This window comes from Bombina bombina, chromosome 3 (assembly GCF_027579735.1).
Source record: "Bombina bombina isolate aBomBom1 chromosome 3, aBomBom1.pri, whole genome shotgun sequence".
In the NCBI taxonomy this organism is placed as follows: domain Eukaryota; kingdom Metazoa; phylum Chordata; class Amphibia; order Anura; family Bombinatoridae; genus Bombina; species Bombina bombina.
In genome coordinates, this window is record NC_069501.1 from 185,829,469 (window position 1) to 185,851,040 (window position 21,572).

General features: G+C 41.5%; 1 protein-coding gene across 3 annotated transcripts in view; it reads left to right on the forward strand.

Annotated features, from left to right (window-relative positions):
* ARL6 (ADP ribosylation factor like GTPase 6) overlaps nt 1-21,572 on the forward strand; it is a 474,277-nt gene that overhangs the window by 243,329 nt on the left and 209,376 nt on the right. The window lies entirely within an intron of this gene.

Consider the following 21,572-nt stretch of genomic DNA (forward strand, 5'->3'; position numbering starts at 1 on the left):
ATCTTGGTTGAAATCTTTAATTCATCTTGCCTATGTTGAGTCGGGTAAGACTCCGCCTCATAGGATTACAGCTCATTCTACTAGGTCATTTTCTACTTCCTGGGCGTTTAGGAATGAAGCTTCGGTTGATCAGATTTGCAAAGCGGCAACTTGGTCCTCTTTGCATACTTTTACCAAATTCTACCATTTTGTTGTATTTTCTTCTTCTGAAGCAGTTTTTGGTAGAAAAGTTCTTCAGGCAGCGGTTTCAGTTTGAATCTTCTGCTTATGTTTTTCATTAAACTTTATTTTGGGTGTGGATTATTTTCAGCAGGAATTGGCTGTCTTTATTTTATCCCTCCCTCTCTAGTGACTCTTGTGTGGAAAGATCCACATCTTGGGTAGTCATTATCCCATACGTCACTAGCTCATGGACTCTTGCTAATTACATGAAAGAAAACATAATTTATGTAAGAACTTACCTGATAAATTCATTTCTTTCATATTAGCAAGAGTCCATGAGGCCCGCCCTTTTTTGTGGTGGTTATGATTTTTTTGTATAAAGCACAATTATTCCAATTCCTTATTTTATATGCTTTCGCACTTTTTTCTTATCACCCCACTTCTTGGCTATTCGTTAAACTGAATTGTGGGTGTGGTGAGGGGTGTATTTATAGGCATTTTAAGGTTTGGGAAACTTTGCCCCTCCTGGTAGGAATGTATATCCCATACGTCACTAGCTCATGGACTCTTGCTAATATGAAAGAAATGAATTTATCAGGTAAGTTCTTACATAAATTATGTTTTTTAAGTAGTGATATCTCTCAAGAGAGAGAAGGTCAGAGACCGTTGCTTTCCACTCTTCCTTGGAAGGAATTGTTTGGGATTTCCAATGTTTTGGTATGAGATTTTTTAGCTGCCGTAAGCATGATTAACAGTAATGGTTGTTTACCCATCCCTATTAGTTTGGGGAGGTCAAGGAACAAAATTGTGTTTGGATTGTGGCAAATCTCAGTTCCTAGGATCACAGATATCTCCTCCAAAATGGCTGGCCAAAACCCCCTCAGTCTGGGACACGACCACCAAATGTGAAGGAGAGACCCCTCCTCCCCGCAACCTCTCCAGCAAGTAGAGTTAAGTGTAGGAAAGATTGTGTGCAGGCGTGAGGGAGTTAAGTACCACCTACACAAGAGTTTTATATGGATTTCCTGAATGGTTGCCGAAACCGAAGATTTTTTAATCAAACGGAAGGCGCTGTGCCATGTCTCCTCATCGACCTCGCCACCCAAGTCTCTCTCCCAGGAGTGTGTATAGGAGGGAGGATTTAGTGAGTCATCTACAGATATTATTTTGTATAGCTTTGAAATAAGATGTGCAGGAGCGGTGGGGGAGGTGCAAAGGGACTCAAAAGGTGTGAGCCTCCTTCCAAGATCCTCTTTGTGTTTATGGTGGGAAATAAAGTGAACTATTTGATGGTAATGAAGCCACAAGGAGAAAATCATCCCGTGCGCTTCTTCTAGCTCCGAGTGAGTCTTCAGTCTACCCTCAACTGAAACAAAATGAGCGGAGCCAGTCCTAAGACTATATGGCTTAAGTGCAGTGAAACCTAACCGACAGTATGGGAGATCTATGTGTTCCAGAATGGGTGTAAGTGGTGCAATGTTCGTAGAAATATGCGTGTTAGTGGACAAGAGTTTGTCCCACTCATAGAATATGCCTGCCGTAACATGATAACTGTCAATTAGTTTGGGCCTCTTTTGTCTCGGCCACCAAGCCAGCGATGCCATATTGTTTATTTTAAAGATATGTCTATCTATGTGAATCCAGGCTTTATCATTAGAATTATGTGCCCATTCTACTATGTGCTGTAACGCTATTGCATGTTTGTAAGTTTGTAAGCAGGGGACCCCCAATCCCCCCTTGTCCCTGGGTAGATACATGGTTTTTCTTGGGATTCTAGGTTTAGCACTATCCCATATGTACTGTTCAAAAGCTTTTTGAAGTTGGGATATGTATCCCTCAGGCAGTAGTATAGGAAGTGTTTGGAGCAAATATAGAATGCACGGAAGGGCGTTCATCTTTAGAACTCCAATCCTTCCGAGCCACGAAAGCTTTTTGTTTTTCCAAGACGATAGATCTCTGATTATTTCATTTTTTATTTTGAGGTAGTTGAGTTTATATAAATCCTGAGTGGAGGGGGCTAAGTAGATCCCTAAGTATTTTAATTTATGCTGGGCAATAGGAATGCTATATATATTGCTTAAGTGTTGTATATGATTTGGGTTAGTATTGATGTTAAGAAGTTCGGATTTAGAAATATTTAATTGAAAGTTTGAAAACTTACTATATCTATTCATTTCCTCCAAAAGTGCGGGAATTGATGTCTCGACATTTGTCAGTGAGAAGAGTGCATCGTCAGCATAAAGGGCTTGTTTGTATTCAACCTCTCCTATCATTATTCCAGTAATCTTTCTATTGTTTCTAACTTTTTGGGCAAGAACCTCCATGGTCATGGCGAAGAGTAAAGGGGATAATGGGCAGCCCTGCCTAGTTCCATTATTAATTTTGAATGGGTCAGAAAGAGTGCCATTAACTCTGATTTTTGCATTTGGGGAGGAATACAAGGCCATGGACATATTTAGGAAGGGCAATGGAATGCCCATTTCCGTCATAGACCTACGCAGAAAAGACCACCGAACTCTGTCGAAGGCCTTCTCCGCGTCCGTCGCAAATAGCACCAGGGGGGTTTTCGTGACCTTAGCGTGATTTATTAGTTGTAGAATTTTAACGGTGTTATCACGGGCTTCTCGCCCTGGGATAAAGCCGACTTGGTCTGTAGCAATTAGGTTTGGCAAGTGTTTGTTTAACCTGTTAGCGAGAACTTTAGCTAGTAACTTCATGTCTGTGTTTATAAGAGAGATAGGTCTAAAATTCTCCGGACATGAGGCAGGTTTCCCAGGCTTAGGGATGACTGTAATATGTGCCTCCAATAGTGGGTCAGATAAAGTGGGGTTGTCTCTTAAAGTGTTAAAAAGTCTAATTAAGTGAGGAGAGAGTGTCTTGCCAAGCAATTTATAGTATCTAGGGGTAAAACCATCCGGTCCGGGACTTTTGCCAGAGGGCATGTCCTGGATGGCTAATTGTAGTTCCTCTAATGTGATAAGAGATGCAAGGTCTGACCTTGCCTTCTCATCCAAGGATGGAAGACCAATGTCTCTAAAGTAATTGTCCATGTGTCCATTAAGTACGTCTGGGTCAGTATGAGAGTGAGTCGAGGTGGCCGAGCCTTCTATATTATACAAAGATTTATAGTAATCCCTAAATGTGGAAGCTATTAATTTACTACTAGAAACAGAGGTGCCGTCCCTAGCCTTGATGGAATGAATATATGTTGATAATTGTTTCCTGCGGAGAGATCTCGCAAGAATTTTCCCAGGTTTATTTCCCCCCTCGTAGTAGTACTGTTTGAGGTAAAGTGTATTTCGTTGGTGCGTTTTTGTGAGGATTTGCTTTAACTCCGCTCTAGCAACAAATAAATCTAATTTAAGGGTTTCATTAGCTAGGTTTTGTTTGTGTGCCTTTTCTAAGGTGTTGATTCTGTCTAGGAGATTCGAGTGTTGCATTCTAGCTTGCTTAGCTATTCTCGCACTGTGTCTAATAAAAAGGCCTCGGATCACTGTTTTGTGTGCCTCCCACTCTATATGAGGAGATGAGGTTGTGTTTTCGTTTAACAAAAAATATTCCACTAAAGCCTTATCTATTTCTTCCCGAATGATAGGATTATCTAGTAGTGTATCATCCAATCTCCAGGATCTATTGGTAATTGGTAAATCTGGCCAGAGAATGGAGCAAGTTACGGGCGCATGGTCGGACCAAGTGATGTTACCAATATCACACTGGGTAGTTAGGGAAAGGCCGTGAGAATCTGTCATAATATAGTCAATCCGCGTGTAACTATTATGTGGTGAGGAGTAAAATGTGTAGTCTCTTACAGAAGTATGTAATGTTCTCCAAATATCGTGAAGGTCAAGGTTAGTCAAAGAGTTCTTAACTGTTCTCTGGACTGATTTTGGAGCGATAGTTGTCCCCTTCGAGGAATCGATGCTTGGGTCAAGCAAGACATTAAAATCCCCAGCCAGAAAGATCACGCCCTTAGCATGGTCTAGCAAAAGGTTTGAAATCTTTTTGAAAAATTTGCTCTGTGCATGATTGGGAGCATACACATTCAGTATCGTGATAGATTGGCCGAACAGTGTACCCACCAGAAGTATAAAACGCCCTTCTGGATCTTTAAAGTGTAAGTCATCTGTATGGGTAGAGATTTATGGATTAGGATGCCCACTCCCCCCCTCTTATCTGGGCCTGAGGCATATATGGGCGTCGTGAAGTGCTTGGGTGACCAACGAGGTTCCCTTCCCTTCTGAAAGTGGGTCTCCTGTAGCAAGATAATCTGGCTCTTCAATTTGTTTAGTTCTCTGAGTGCTATGGACCTTTTGCCCGGATTATTAAGTCCTTTGGCATTTATAGATGTTATCTTAAAAGAGTGTTCCTGAAATCTACTATAGTTACTTGGCATGATGGGGGGTGTAGAGGAAAAAAAAAAAAGGGAAATAGAAATAAAGTTTAAGTAGAAAGTAGTAGAAAGAGAAAATTACGAGGTAACAGTAGTCTCGCAAGAAGCGAGAAGACACTGAATAATAATAGAGCTTATATATGGACCTTAAAAAGGACCTCTATAATAATGATATGAGAAAAAAAAAATTATTTTCACGGCGTGAAAGATACTGTTAAAGTGTCTACACTGGGGAAGTATCTCCACAACCGACTAGGTGAGGAATGTGATTTACATTAGATATATTTTCGATGGCAAGGATATTCAAGGGAAGGGTAGGTGAGGGCAGGAAGGGGAGGGGAAAAGGGTGGAGTTAGGAGGAAGGGAAAGATATAGGAAGGTGTGGAAAGGGGAAGAGAGGAAATTAAGAGGGGGGGAGAAAGAAAGGGGAGCTCCCAATTTCGTAGATAATAACAGGGAAATAAACCAGGTTGAGAAGTAATCAACTGTCCGTCTTAGGGATTATATTGAAATAGGTGTACTCAATAACCTAGGAAGCAGCACACATTCAAACAATAATGAAACATTAATGAATCAAAAACAACATAGTACATCTTAACATTGAAATGAACTGTTAACTTTTAGTACTAAACTTTTTGACCTGTCACTACGAAGTGAAAGGCAAGCATCTAACAGGAGATATATATCTGCAACATGTCGCAGGTAGTTTATGCAATGTGCAGAGTTTCTGTCCTTTAAGTTTAACAACTCCTCCCAGGGTGGATAATTGTAAAGTTTGGAGAGTATTCAAGGTGTCAACTCACCCCGACATACCCCGACAGGTGGTCTTGGAAAAGTAAGCTCGCCCCAACTCCTCATCTCAACATCAGGGTCTCGTAGGTCTTGAAGGGCATCACATCCCCCCATACCTATTCGGAAACTGCGGATAAAAGGAAGACCCTGGGCTATTGTCAGCATGAACTAGAACTGCCTCCCCTCAGCTCCGCAGCTCCAGGACGCATTTCATGAGCTTGCACATTGTCCTCTCTCTCAAGGGCAGGAAACAAAGCCAACTCTTTGTAAAACTGATTTGGATCAGACCCCGGTCTAAAGATAGCTGTCTTGTTGTTAGCTGAGGCTATCAGAGAGACCGGGAAGCCCCATCTATAAGAGACTTTGTGTTTTTTCAGGATAGTGGTGATGTGAGACAAGTCCCTTCTTTTTTGAAGAGTGGAGGGAGAAAGGTCTGTAAATAGTTGGATTTCCTCTCCCGCATGTAGGATTGGATGTTTCTCTCTGGCACAGCGAAGGAGATCCTCTTTGTCCTTATATTTAAGGAATTTCACTATTATATCCCTCGGCGGGGCCTTGGGAGGTGGTTTGGGTCGCAAGGCCCTGTGAGCCCGTTCTATCTGAATATCACCCGCAGATGGATTTTCTTTGATTACCCTAAATAGTGCCTGAAGATAACCTTCAATCGCCGGGGGGAAGATAGTTTCAGAAACTCCCCTGATTCTAAGATTATTTTGTCGCGACCTGTTCTCCAGGTCCTCTAACTTTTCGGCAAGAGTTTGTATTTTAATTTCCTGCTCCTGGATATTAGAGGTATTTGAGTGAACCTCTTTAACAATGGCCTCTTGTTTATTTTCTAGAGATATTACCCTTTTTTCCATGGCTCCTAGATCTTTTCTGAGATCCCCAAACAAGGATCTCATCTCATGTAATACCACTTTAATGTCATCCTTTGAAGACAAATGTGTGATGTCTTTTTTTTTTTTGTGAGAAAGGAGCTCATTTCAGGGTCTCTTAATAAAGATGAGTTATCTGTAGGAGTCTGCATTTCCACTGCTCTCTCTGGGACAGCTGGGGACTGTGGCTCTCTGGGCTTTAGAAACTGACTGAGAGGTTTTGAGGAGAGGGCTTTTTCACCTTTATGTTGTCTCTTACAAGGCATCACACACTTACACCGGCAAATATAAATGATTTATACAGAGGAGGTGTTTTAAATGTTGTGACAAGTGACAAAGGGCAATCTGGTACACCCTTCTAGGGATAGGAGCAAGTGTAATGTAAAAATTGTCCTGCTTAAATACACCGGAATGTAAAGGCTCCTGTTGTGGGTTTATTACTTGTTAAGGGAGAGACCGAGCTTTTATGTGATTATAATTTACCACTATAAATAGCCTGCTCTCTGGTGACCCTCCGAGTATTATATGCGTTATATTGATGCAAATATGTCACTCTAATAGTATTTGTGCCCTGCAGCAAAAGCCGGTGAAAAGGATGTAAGAGGTAGATCTGTTATGCACTGGGACCCTTGCAGCCGAGATACTCTGTCTAAAACAAACAGTAGTGTTGCAGGAGCTGCGTTGAACTCTAATACTGCGTTCAGAATTTATGTCACCAGTATCACCCTTGGCCTCATGTTAGATTGGGAGAAGAGCGCAACCGTCACATAGGCCGCAGGCGTTATTGCTAAGACCCCAGCTATGACGTGCAATGGCGCACCTCGCAAAAGCTCAAAGTTGCGGTCCGGTTTTCTCACCTCCCACTCCGCTGCCTTTGCTTGTGCTGAGCCTCTGGTGCCAGAGCCGGCACTTAGATTTGCTCTCCTTGTCAGGGACGGATACAGTCGACATCAGTGCTCCAGATGCTGTACAGTCGGCGTTGGCTCCGGAAGCTGCTCTGCTGATGCGGTGTAGACTGTAATAATGGATCGCAGGTACCGCTTTGTGTGTCAGCTGTAAATCAATCAATTAAGGGAAGGGAGATTGGGGTTTATTGCCATCAAAAAGGGCTTTTAGTCGGTAAAGGAGATAGGAGCCATTCTAATTAGCAGCCATTTTCCAGCATGGCTAGACTCCGCCCTTCTTTTTGCATTTTTATATCCCCTTAAATGTATATTCAAGTAATATAGATACACTTTTATTTTCTTTAGATAAACCCAGTGGTATTATATTTAATATTGATTTCTTTCAATGTTAAGCTGCGTGACGTTGCTTTTAGAGAATTTGTGGTGATAAAGCAGAGTGAAACGTGTATTTCTTTACCTAGGGCTTGACAGTTCTTCCTTGAAATTAGCAATCAAACAGAACAATATCAGTGGGAACAATATCTATAAGAAGTTAATGCTGTCTGTCCTGGTACTCTCAATATGCACAGGTTGTAAAGGCAGTTTAGTACAGTATCTCCTGATCCTCCGCCCGCATATCCTGCTTTCTTTAGCATATGGCTGACGAATGCGCCTTCCTCCAATTGTTGCGTGCCCCCTTTGGCGTCCAGCTCGTGGGGCATGCAATGATTGGAGGAAGCCAGATTCGTCATCCATATGCTAAAGAAAGCAGGAGATGCGGGCGGAGGATCAGTGTTTACCATAACGCAAAGGCAAGTATTTAAAAGAATAAGCATCTTTGTAAACTTTAATTTATTAAAGTGCCCCTGTTTTTAAGATTATTTTTTTTTAATCCTGAGCTTTAATTCATTAAAGTTTACAATCAATTTAAAAAACAGGAAAAGGAGACAAAATAAATAATGAATGTATATTACAAAGTTTTTTAACTACACATTAAACTTTTCATATTACAATCTCATACTGTTTAATATCTCTTTAACCAGGTAACTGCTTCAACAGTTTAAGATTCCATTGTAAAACTATTTTGACTATTTAGTAACCGTGGAGCTTTATGTAAACATACATATTCAGGAAATCCCCGGCTACAAGTGGAAAATGACTAGGCAGTGCCAAATTATGAATTACACAACCTCATACCAGGTCAAAGTAACAAAAACAAAGCTTAATGAAAAAAGTGTGATTTATATATATTAAATGGTAATTTAAAAAAATAAATAAAAATATGGCTTTGTATGGTTGTCATAATCCATATTCTAACTATGACAACCATAATGTTAATTTGCCTGCTATAGTAATTTTATTTTAGTTAGTTATGGGTTACGTTTTTCCAGTTATCTGTTTTAAAGGGTTATGAAACCCACATTTTTTCTTTCCTTATTCAGATAGAGGAAAAAAATGAAAATATCAGTAAATTAGAAAGTTGCTTAAAATTTAATGCTCTATCTGAATCATGAAGGAAAAAGTCGCTAGTACTCTGTTTAACTATTTCTTTCAAAGGATGGTGAGAGTTCATGATACAACATCTCATGGGCTCTCACCATTATGAAAGAAAGTAATTTAATGTATTGAATATTTGACAATTATGTCCAAGCATCTTAAATGAACAAAATAAGGAACAAATATAGTGAGATTTATTTCCTATTGTCAAAATATGAAATTAAAAAAGACATACCAGAAAGTGGTTGGGGTAATTAATCCCATTCAAAACAGATGATTACCATGTGGTGCCATCCTTCAAGGAACAGTCTAGGCCAAAACAAACTTTCATGACTCAGATAGAGCATGTAATTTTAAACAATTTTCCAATTTACTTTTATCACCAATTTTGCTTTGTTCTCTTGGTATTCTTAGTTGAAAGCTTAACCTAGGAGGTTAATATGCTAATTTCTTAGACCTGGAAGCCCACCTCTTTTCAGATTGCATTTTAACAGTTTTTCACCACTAGAGGGTGTTAGTTCACGTATTTCATATAGATAACACTGTGCTCGTGTACATGAAGTTATCTGGGAGCAGGCACTGATTGGCTAGACTGCAAATCTGTCAAAAGAACTGAAAAAGGGCAGTTTGCAGAGGCTTGGATACAAGATAATCACAGAGGTTAAAAGTATATTATTATAACTGTGTTATGCAAAACTGGGGAATGGGTAATAAAGGGATTATCTATCTTTTAAAACAATAAAAATTCTGGTGTAGACTGTCCCTTTAAAGGTCCACGTTTTTATATAGATCCTGAGGACCCTCCACTCTGCAACCGGAGAAAGAGATAAGTCTCCTTCCCCGTCGTGGCCTCTTCTTCTAAGGCAGGGGTGTCAAACTCATTTGAGTCGCGGGCCATTTTCCATATAAGTACAACTCACGTGGGCAGCAAACTACATACATATCTTGCCATTGCTAAACAAAGCAGTGGCATTTGCTTAACTGTATACATAGAATATTCAGAAACATAAAGCTAACATTAAGCTAAAAATTTGGTTCAAAGAGGATATAAATCATGCAAATATTGTGTGTAGCCAGAATAAAAATGTATTGTCGTTGCAGAAGCTGGGCCTCAGAAAAAAAGAGTTCTTTCTGCCCTAATGTGGTAAATCATAGTATTAACACATTTATAAACCTGGTGGAAAATGAAGTAAAGCAGTTACATATTGATTAAAAAAAAAAAGGATAAGACGATTTCATTTGATAAAAAGGAAGACCAATTTTACTAAAAGTGATAATCAAGCACTGAAATTATTGAAAATAAATGAAGGTATAGTTCTTAAAGGGGCAGAGAAGGGCAGTGCTACCATAGTTATGGATAAAAGCTACTATGTCAATGAAATAAGAGAACAGCTATATGATCCTTTGACCTATAAAAAATATTGCATGTAACCCATTACATAAGATTCAGAGAGAGATCAAATATATTCTTGACCAATCTGTTAAATCTGACATCATAGAAAAAAAAAAAAAAAAAAAAAGCTGATTATCTTTACATTGTAAAACCTAGAACCCCAATTTTCTATACCGTCCCAAAAGTCCATAAAGATCTTAATAAACCCCCAGGGAGACCCATAGTCTCTAGCGTAGACTCTGTCTATACTAACATTTCTACATTTATTGATAAATTGCTACAGCCAGAGGTCACCAAAATGTCTAGCTATCTGAGGGACACAGGACTTTTTTTAGACAGAGCCAAGCAGTTGGAATTGCCTTCTGGTAAATATTTACTATTCACCATGGATGTGAAAAGCTTATACACCTCTATCAAGCATGAAACTGGGGTTGCTATCATAAATAAAACACTTGTGGTCAGTGGTAAATATACGAAGGCGCAATGTCTATTTATTGAAAAACTTCTCTGCCTTATCTTATATTGGAACTATTTTCTCTTCCAGGAGAAGTGGTTTATCCAGGTGAAGGGTACTGCAATGGGTTCCAACGTTGCCCCATCATACGCCAACCTATATATGAACGAATTTGAAGAAAGAAGGGTTCATGAAAACCAACTATTTAAAACTTATGGAGCCGTTTGGTGGCGTTACATCGATAATGTGTTTGGCGTGTGGTGGGGCGATGTTAGAACCCTGAAGAAATTTGTTGCGGAACTTAACTCTGAGGTGAGGGGTCTTCAGTTTACTATAACACATAGTGAGGAGTCAGTCACCTTTTTAGACACTAGGATAACTAAAGGAGTCAATGGGTTAAAATTTGATTTGTTTTCAAAAGAAACATACAAAAACACACTATTAAAATATGATAGTTTTCACCCCAAGAAGTTAATTTACTCCCTTCCAAAAGCCAACTACTAAGAGTACAGAGGATAGTAAATGATGACACAGATAGGTATCTGAGACTTAAACAAATGAAAAGAAAATTCCTAGAAAGGGGTTATCCTTTAAGCCTCATTAAAGTGAAGGTAAACTTTGCAAGGTTCGATAATGTTACATGCAAATACATAGCAAATTAAGGGAACTTTAAGTCATCAGTTTTTGTTTTTTAAAATATTTACCTAGTTATCGCCGTTTTTCTATCCAATTCTACTCGTTATATAAACAGCCCGTTTTTTGTTTTTTTGTATGAGCTGTAGCTCCATCATTAAAGGTCCTCACTTCTTCCATCCACATAGTGGGAAGAGGTATAATATAGAAGGCTTTTTCACATGTGACAGTACATTTGTGGTGTATCTAATTAAATGTCCGTGTTCTTTGTTCTATTTGGGGGAAACAACGCAAAAGGCTAGAGAGCGAATGAGCCAACATCGCTCTAACATTAGGAGAGGCAACCTTGAAGCCCCTTTATCTAAGCATTTAATTGAACAAGGACATGGCATAAGTCAGCTAAAATGGCAGATTATTGAACAAATAAATTCACCTAGAAATGGTTTAGACAGAGAAAGGCTGTTGAGACAAAGAGAGATGTGGTGGATCCACAAAATGGAGACACTAGCGCCAAAGGGTCTAAATAGAGACTTTGATTTAACCTGCTTTATGTGAGGATAAGGTTAGGATTAGTCCTTAAATAAAAGAGAGAGATTAAATCTCTTTTTTAAACATCTGAGCTTCTTTCTAGCTTTATGATATATTGCACAAAGTGACATAAGCTTTATTTAATCATGTAATTTTTCTAAATATTTTTTCTATGTATAAGGATGTGCTTCAATAAGAAAAATGTTACTGTAACCAAAAAAAAGTATATAATGTATGTTTATACTTCAATTGAGTTTTTAGTGCATTCTTTGTCTAGCTGCTACACTTTCTCTTAAGGTGGTACATTGTTTTATATTTCTTACATGTCATTTGCAAGTGTAATACAAATAAATGGCCACTAGATGATGCCAAGATCCAAGCCAGGAAAGTTTGGCGCGAAAAATACTGTGTTTAAAAGACATGAGAATTGTTGTATGTAACAGAGAGCATGACTAAGGGGTTTACACCGAAACGTCGCTTATTTTAATGGGTCTATAATAAAATATTCATTGATTTACAGACTTGCAGTGCTGGTGAATTGTACAATATTGGATATAATAGGGGTATTGCAGTTTACCCCATCACCGTGCACTAGTATAGTGGTGCTGTTTTCCCAACGTTGTGTGTTGTATACATTTCAAAAGATAGTGTTCTGTAACTCCTAATTACCTTACTCTTGCTTGATGAAATGCGCTCTAATGCTTTTAAGAAGGTGACACACATGCTCCATCGGGTTGCTCTCCCACAGAGTACATGCTATTTTTTTATAAAGCAACTCTTCTGGGCACACTCACAGTTTAGCATACGCATGCGCTTAGTATAACATTTCCTCTGCATTATAAATAGTGGATGACAATGTTGTTTATATAGTGATAGACATATACCTGTTATATAAAATGTAAAATAAATACATATAAAATATATATTTATAAAATATAAAGTATGTGATTTCGGTTAAAGAGAAAATTATGGAAAGGAATGGACAGAAATGATGCGTGAAATCAGTGCTGCCATAGTAATGAACACACATATAAAGAAGTGCTGCATGTGTCAAATAAATCATTCACTTATCTGTGTTTTCCTTTTTCTTTTTAATAACAATGTGACTTGTTAAAGACTGAGTGGTTTTAACGTATGCGCATCCCTAACAGTAAGCGCACTCGCTCTTTAAGTAATAAGCATATTGTAATTATTATTTTTCATGGAGGTGGCGTGGGCCGCACAAAATTAGGTTGAGGGCCGCATGAGGCCCGCAGGCCGCCAGTTTGAAATCCCTGCTCTAAGGCATAATGACATCACAAGGGGAGTAAAAGACCATGAGTCAGGGGACTAGAAGGTAGTGCTTTGGAAACCTTTATCAATGCTCCCAGGCCACTTACTAAAGTCTGCCACTGTAAGATGCAGGTGATCACTGTAAAAAAACACATTTTCTTCTTAAATGGAAAGAGTCCACAGCTGCATTCATTACTTTTGGGAAATAAGAACCTGGCCTCCAGGAGGAGGCAACGACACCTCAGCCAAAGGCTTAAATACTCCTCCCACTCCCCTCATCCCCCAGTCATTCTTTGCCTTTCGTCCCAGGAGGTTGGCAGAGACATGTCAGAATTTTTAATTTTTGTTTTTGTCTCTTATGGAGGGAAGTACTCTTCGGCATGGGACAGGAGTTTTAAGTAGTCCTGTCAGTCTCTCAGTCAGGGCTTGGATGAAAGTTAGAGTCCGAAGATGCAGGCAGAGTCTGTGAAACCACCCTGACTCATACTAACAGCTCCTCAAGCAATCAGCGTTGTCAAACTTCACTCCGCTTCCTGCTTTCTTCTCTCAAGGTCATGGCGGAGGTGATGCCACTATTCGTCACACTTGAAAGGCCGTGTTCCTGTTCCACGGCGTAGATTCCAGTAAGAACGTTTCATTTTACTTTATCATCAATGTACTGTAATGTGAATGTTTTCCCGAGTGGTTACCTCAACTTTGCGGGTCTAACTATATGACATAAGGGTCTCAGTGAGTCTCTGTTAGTATCTTGGAATCGAGGGTTAATATCTCTTGAGGTTTATTGAACAGGGGGTTTATAATCATGTTTATGTGATTCAACCTGCTTATGTGTGATGTTTATGGGCTTATGGTTGGAACTTTGCGGCCTTTTTTGGACTGTTCGGTTCGCCTTGTGTTCGGGCGTGGTTATGTTGCGTTCCCCATTTCCGCATTCTTGACAGTGTGGCGAAGGAGATATTCTAGTTCGCAGGGGTCTGGTCATAGGAGGTGGTGAGTGCCCCAGCCATTGTGGGTGTCAGGTGCCGTTTTTGTTTTCATAATTTAGTCCATATTGATATTTCCTCTATCCAGTTATGGGGGATTCTGATGCTGAGACTGTGCTCGTTTCAGATTCAGTTACTGAGAATTCTGATACAGAGACTATTTTGATTTCAGATTCTGTGTCCGGTAATGACTCCGGATTGGCCTTGTTGACCCATGTCGACCAGTTTTGTTCCGTATGCCATATAAGAGTGCTTGGTTCCTTGTGCTCGGGGAATTGGGGGACTGCTGAGCCATCCGCCTCTGGGGACCCCGTCCTCCAAGAGGCGAGTTCCCTTCCAATTCATACTTCTACACATGCGGGTAACCCAGTTTATGGTTCCACCATGCGGGGTGGCGCGTTCCCCCCGGAGGTTGCAGCACGTTTTTGCTTCCAGATAATGTTAGCGATGGTCTGTCTGCAGAGTCCAGACATTTATTTGAGATTGTGCTCGTGCCCTATTGTCCTGGGTTTTCCACTTTGGGGTGGGCCTCTACAGTTCCCTGCGGGTATAACTGTTCCGGAGTGTTGTGCCTTTAGTTACAGGATTGTGCGACTTGGCATGTTGCTTAGACATCTTTTTCAGTTATTGAATGACCCTATCATTAACATATGGGGAATTTCACTCTGATAATTCGAATGGTGCACCTCATTAGACATGTGGGGATCTGTTTGAGATCTTTCCCAGTTTTTTGAAAGATAGGGCTCCGCTTGGCTGGTCCTGCGGGTAGGACTGTGTCTTTTGGGCGTTAACCTTCGGATTGCCTTTTATTGTATTTTGTATCTGATGGAATGTCTCATTTGTGTTTGTTTCCTTCGGGAACCATCTTGGATCGATGCTCTTTGTTACTTCTTTGGAAGTTGTAATTGTACATGCTAGTCCTATGTTTAATAATGTCTGTTTTCTTTTTTTCCCATATGTGGGAGAATTTATGCAGCTTGCCGGTTAGAACCCTGAGTACAGACTGGTCCTGTCGGGTTTGTTTGGTTTTGTAGCTGTTCAGACACGTGGCGCTGTTTCTGCCGGACTGGTACGGTAGGGAGCGCTGAGTGCTCAAGTTATCTTTGTTTCTCTTACTTGGTGTATCCAGTCCACGGATTCATCCTTACTTGTGGGATATTCTCATTCCCTACAGGAAGTGGCAAAGAGAGCACGCAGCAGAGCTGTCCATATAGCTCCCCCTCAGGCTCCGCCCCCCCAGTTATTCTCTTTGCCACTCTAACAAGTAGCATCTCCACTGGAGGGTAAAGTGAATGTGGTGTTAGATTTGTAGTTTTTATTTCTTCAATCAAAAGTTTGTTATTTTAAAATAGTGCCGGTTTGTACTATTTACTCTGTGGCAGAAAGTGACGAAGATTTCTGCTGAGAGGAAAATGATTTTAGCATGTTGTAACTAAAATCCACTGCTGTTCCCACACAGGACTGTTGAGCATCAGAACACTTCAGTTGGGGGGAACAGTTTGCAGGCTTAACTGCTTTGAGGTATGTTTCAGTCATTTTTTCTAGTCAAGACTTAGTAATGCTAGAAGACTGACAAGAATCCCCATGTGGGAAAGTTAAGCCATATTCTGAGACTTAGTATAGAAGGAAGGCTTATTTGAAAGGGCTCAAACACTGGTGGAAACTGTTAAGGGGCAATCGATTATTTAAATCTGATATTTATACAGGTTTATATTACATTTGAAACACTTTTTTGGGGTTTATTCCGCATGGCATCTATTTAGACACCTATTTTGGCTTGGGAAGGCCCCACATCCTCAGAGTGAAGAGGGAGAGGGCCTGAAATTCGCGCCTCAGTTGCGCAGTTGATTTTACAGACAGCTTCATGCAGCTCCATGTGAAGAGTCCAGAGATTACTTGAGGACTTCAGAGAGGCTTATTTTCGATTAAAACTAATCCCCAAGGAAGGTAGGACCACAGCAGAGGCTGTGGCATGGTGCTTAGCTTTAATTTGCTCCGGTTTGGGCAGTAAGGGGTTAATTGAAATTTGCTGTGCAATCATTTCAAAGCATTATGATCATATGGTGAAAATTTCATAAAGATTGGATGATTTTTGGAGATTTAGTAAAAAAGTGTGCGCTTTTTATTATTTAAAGGCACAGTACCGTTTTTTCAAAAATTGTATTTTACTGTATTTGAGTGCTGTCTAAGTCTGTTTAACATGTCTGAGCATACTGATGGACCTTGTTCTATGTGTTTAAAAGCCATGGCGGTACCCCCTTTACATTTGTGTTTACAGTGTGCTAAGGTTTCTAAACATTTTAAAGACCATGCAGTGACACTTAAAAATGTAGCCCAAGATGATTCTTTAACGGAAGGTAACAAGGATAGTCCTCCTTCCTCTCCCCATGTGTCGACACCAGATACGCCCGCGCAAGCGATGCCTAGTACCTCTAGCGCATTGGCCCCTATTACCTTACAACAATTAGCAGCAGTCATGGATAATTCCCTTGCGGCATTTCTATCCAAACTGCCAGTTTTTCCTAAAAAGCGCGATAGCTCAGTTTATAAGAACAGAGGATGAGCAATCAGAAGCTTTAGATGATTTATCCGTTGTACCCTCACAACACTCTGAAGTGGCAGTGAGGCATGTGCTGTCCGAGGGAGAAATTTCTGAGCAGGAAAGGTTTCTCAGCGGGCAGAATCAGATACCTTAGCGTTTAAATTTAAGCTGGAACACCTCCGCGTACTGCTTAAGGAGGTTTTAGCTACGCTGGATGATTGCGACCCCATGGTGGTCCCAGAAAAATTGTGTAAAATGGACAAGTTTCTAGAACTCCCTGTATACACTGATGCATTTCCGATCCCGAAGAGGGTGGCGGATATTGTGACTAGGGAGTGGGAGAGACCAGGTGTACCTTTTGTTCCCCCCCTATCTTTAAGAAAATGTTCCCCATAAATGACCCCAGGCGGGATGTGTGGCAGACGGTCCCTAAGGTAGAGGGAGCAGTTTCAACACTAGCCAAGCGCACAACCATACCAATAGAAGACAGTTGTGCTTTCAAAGATCCTGTGGATAAAAAATTAGAAGGTTTACTAAAGAAAATATTTGTTCAACAAGGTTTCCTTCTTCAACCGATTGCCTGCATTATTCCTGTAACTACTACAGCGGCTTTCTGGTTTGAGGCACTGGAGGAGTCGCTCCAGAGAGAGACTTCATATGACGAAGTCATGGATAGAATTCATGCTCTAAAGCTGGCTAATTCCTTTATCACAGATGCCGCTTTCCAATTAGCTAAGTTAGCGGCGAAAAATTCTGGTTTTGCCATGATGGCGCGGAGAGCGCTTTGGCTCAAATCGTGGTCGGCTGACGTGTCGTCCAAAACAAAACTATTAAATATTCCTTTCAAGGGAAAGACCCTATTTGGCCCAGAATTTAAAGAAATTATTTCGGATATCACTGGGAGAAAGGGCCATGCTCTTCCACAAGATAGACCGTTTAAGGACAAAAACAAGGCTAATTTTCGCTCCTTTCGCAACTTCAGGAGCGGACCTGCTTCAACCTCTGCAACCGCAAAGCAGGAGGGTAACGCTTCCCAGCCCAAAGCAACCTGGAAACCTTTGCAGGGCTGGAACAAGGGTAAGCAGGCCAAGAAGCCTGCGGCTGCTACCAAGACAGCATGAAGGGGTAGCCCCCGATCCGGGACCGGATCTGGTAGGGGGCAGACTTTCTCTCTTTGCTCAGGCTTGGGCAAGGGATGTTCCAGATCCCTGGCAGTAGAAATTGTTGCTCAGGGGTATCTTCTAGAATTCAAGGACTCTCCTCCAAGGGGAAGGTTTCACATTTCTCGTTTGTCTTCAGACCAAACAAAGAAACAGGCGTTCTTACGCTGTGTAGAAGATCTTCTAAAAATGGGAGTGATACACCCAGATCCAATTGCAGAACAAGGACTGGGATTTTACTCAAACCTGTTTGTAGTTCCCAAAAAGGAAGGAACTTTCAGGCCAATCCTGGATCTAAAAATTCTAAACAAATTCCTCAGAGTTCCATCTTTCAAAATGGAAACCATTCGGACAATCTTACCGATGATCCAGGAAGGTCAATATATGACTACCGTGGATCTAAAGGATGCGTACCTACATATTCCTATCCACAAAGATCATCATCAGTTCCTAAGGTTCGCCTTTCTGGACATGCATTACCAGTTCGTGGCCCTTCCTTTCGGGTTGGCCACCGCTCCCAGAATTTTCACAAAGGTGCTAGGGTCCCTTCTAGCGGTACTAAGACCGCGGGGCATTGCAGTAGCACCTTACCTAGACGACATCTTAATACAGGCGTCGTCTTTTCACAGAGCCAAGGCTCATACGGACATTGTTCTGGCCTTCTAAGGTCTCACGGGTGGAAGGTGAACGTAGAAAAAAGTTCTCTGTCCCCGCTCACAAGGGTTCCCTTCCTGGGAACACTAATAGTCTCGGTAGAAATGAAAATATTTCTGACAGAGGTCAGGAAGTCAAAGCTTTTAACTACTTGCCGAGTTCTTCATTCTATTCCTCGGCCTTCTGGGGCTCAGTGCATGGATGTAATCGGATTAATGGTTGCGGCAATGGACGTTGTCCCTTTTGCCCGAATTCATCTCAGACCACTACAACTGTGCATGCTCAAACAGTGGAATGGAGATTATGCAGATTTGTCTCCTCAAATACAAATGGACCAGAAAACCAGAGACTCTCTTCTCTGGTGGTTGTCTCAGGATCACCTGTCTCAGGGAATGTGCTTCCGCAGATCGGAGTGGATCATTGTCACGACCGATGCCAGTCTGTTAGGCTGGGGTGCGGTCTGGGACTTCCTGAAAGCTCAGGGCCTATGGTCTCAGGAAGAATCTCTTCTCCCGATAAACATTTTGGAACTGAGAACGATATTCAATATGCTCCAGGCATGGCCTCAACTAGCGGAGGCCAAATTCATCAAATTGGCGGAGGATCACTCCTGCCACCTATCTGCTATTCACATCCCAGGAGTAGACAACTGGGAGGCGGATTTTCTGAGTCGTCCGACTTTTCACCCGGGGGAGTGGGAACTCCACCCGGAGGTTTTTGCTCAGCTGACCCAGCTATGGGGCATTCCAGAATTGGATCTGATGGCGTCCTGTCAGAATACCAAACTTCCCCTTTACGGATCCAGGTCCAGGGATCCCAAGGCGGCATTGATAGATGCTCTAGTAGCGCCTTGGTCCTTCAGTCTAGCTTATGTCTTTCCACCGTTTCCTCTTCTCCCTCGGCTAGTAGCTACAATCAAACAGGAGAAGGCTTCGGTAATTCTGATAGCGCCTGCGTGGACATGTCATCGGTTCCACCATGGAAACTGCCATTGAGGCAGGATCTTCTAATACAGGGTCCATTCAAGCATCCAAATCTAGTTTCTCTGCATCTGACTGCTTGGAGATTGAACGCTTAATTCTAGCTAAGCGTGGGTTCTCTGAATCAGTTATTGATACTTTAATCCAGGCCAGAAAGCCTGTCACCAGGAAAATTTACCATAATATATGGCGGAAATATCTTTGTTGGTGTGAATCCAAGGCTTACTCGTGGAGTAAATTTAGGATTCCCAGGATTTTGTCTTTTCTCCAAGAAGGATTGGAGAAAGGATTGTCAGCTAGTTCCTTAAAGGGACAGATATCTGCTCTGTCTATCCTGTTACACAAGCGGCTGGCAGCAGTACCAGACGTTCAGGCCTTTGCTCGGGATTTAGTTAGAATCAAGCCTGTCTATAAACCTGTGGCTCCTCCATGGAGTCTTAATTTAGTTCTTTCAGTTTTTCAAGGGGTTCCGTTTGAACCTTTACATTCCATAGATATTAAGTTATTATCTTGGAAGGTTTTGTTTTTGGTAGCTATCTCTTCTGCTCGGAGAGTTTCAGAATTGTCTGCTTTGCAGTGTGATTCACCCTATCTGGTGTTCCATGCAGATAAGGTTGTTTTGCGTACCAAACCTGGTTTTCTTCCGAAAGTTGTTTCTATTAAGAATATTAACCAGGAAATCATTGTTCCTTCTCTGTGTCCTAATCCAGTTTCGAAGAAGGAACGACTATTACACATTCTTGATGTGGTTCGGGCTTTACAAATTCTATTTAAAAGCAACTAAAGATTTCAGACAAACATCATCCTTGTTTGTTGTCTATTCTGGTAAGAGGAGAGGTCAGAAAGCGACTGCTACCTCTCTTTCCTTCTGGCTGAAAAGCATCATCCGATTGGCTTATGAGACTGCTGGACAGCAGCCTCCTGAACGAATTACAATTCATTCCACCCGAGCTGTGGCTTCCACATGGGCCTTCAAGAATGAGGCTTCTGTTGAACAGATTTGTAAGGCAGCGACTTGGTCTTCACTGCATACTTTTGTCAAATTTTACAAATTCAATACTTTTGCTTCTTCGGGGGTTATTTTTGGGAGAAAGGTTTTGCAAGCAGTGGTGCCTTCCGTTTAGGTTACCTGACTTGTTCCCTCCCTTCATCCGTGTCCTAAAGCTTTGGTATTGGTATCCCACAAGTAAGGATGAATCTGTGGACTGGATACACCAAGTAAGAGAAAACAGAATTTATGCTTACCTGATAAATTACTTTCTCTTACGGTGTATCCAGTCCACGGCCCGCCCTGACAATTAAGTCAGGTTCAAATTTATTTTTGTAAAACCACAGTCACCACTGCACCCTATGGTTTCTCCTTTTTCTCCTAACCGTCGGTCGAATGACTGGGGGGGGCGGAGCCTGAGGGGGAGCTATATGGACAGCTCTGCTGCGTGCTCTCTTTGCCACTTCCTGTAGGGAATGAGAATATCCCACAAGTAAGGATGAATCCGTGGACTGGATACACCGTAAGAGAAAGTAATTTATCAGGTAAGCATAAATTCTGTTTTTTTATGTTCAACTAAGCATTCGAAAGGACCTGTTGGTTTGCGAGGCGGGAAAGGATTGTTTCAGTCCTTATAGCCTTCAGTCATAGATGACCGGACAGGGGAGTTTGTCCGCTGCGTCACTCTATCTGACATCTGATTCCATCAGAACTTAGCCTCGCTCATGTGGTGGAGGGTTGGAGGGATTAGCCGCCTTACCACAGTTGAGCGGTTTGGCCTTCATTTTTAGGCCTCTGGATTTGTCCTTTTGGACTTGATCCAACAGCTTGTACGGGATAGCTGTCTAGCATACGGAGGGTTTGCCGTTTGAAACCAGTTGCAGATTTTGACACCTTGCAGGTGTACGCGTAAGCTGTTTATAGTGTATCTAGATGCAGCTCTTACTCTTTGACGTGTACTGCCTGTCTGAGTTATAAGAGACCTTTGGGTCTTCTACTATTGTCTCCGGGTGAGTTGGATCTCCTTTTAGGGATCTGTGTTTCCGGGTGATGGTTGTTCCTTACTAGGACTTTGTTTAGCTTGGGGTTTTCCAGAGCTGGGTAGGCTTAGTGCCTTTCTCTTCCTTGTGTCCTCTGCTTGTGCCAAGGTGATAGGGAGACTAATCCTGCTAGTAGGATTTTTTTGACCTTAAGCTATCCCTTTGTTGTTCTGAGGCTTTGAGAAGTATTTTCATATGACTTCTAGCCTTACTCCTTGGAGCGTTGGACACTAGCTAAGGGGTGGTTCCTTCCTTTGGTCAGGGCTTTTGAGTTCTTCTTGCTATCCGGATTCTCTGGATATGCATCCATATCCCTTGTGTCTGACTTTTTTGCCAGTTGGGGTA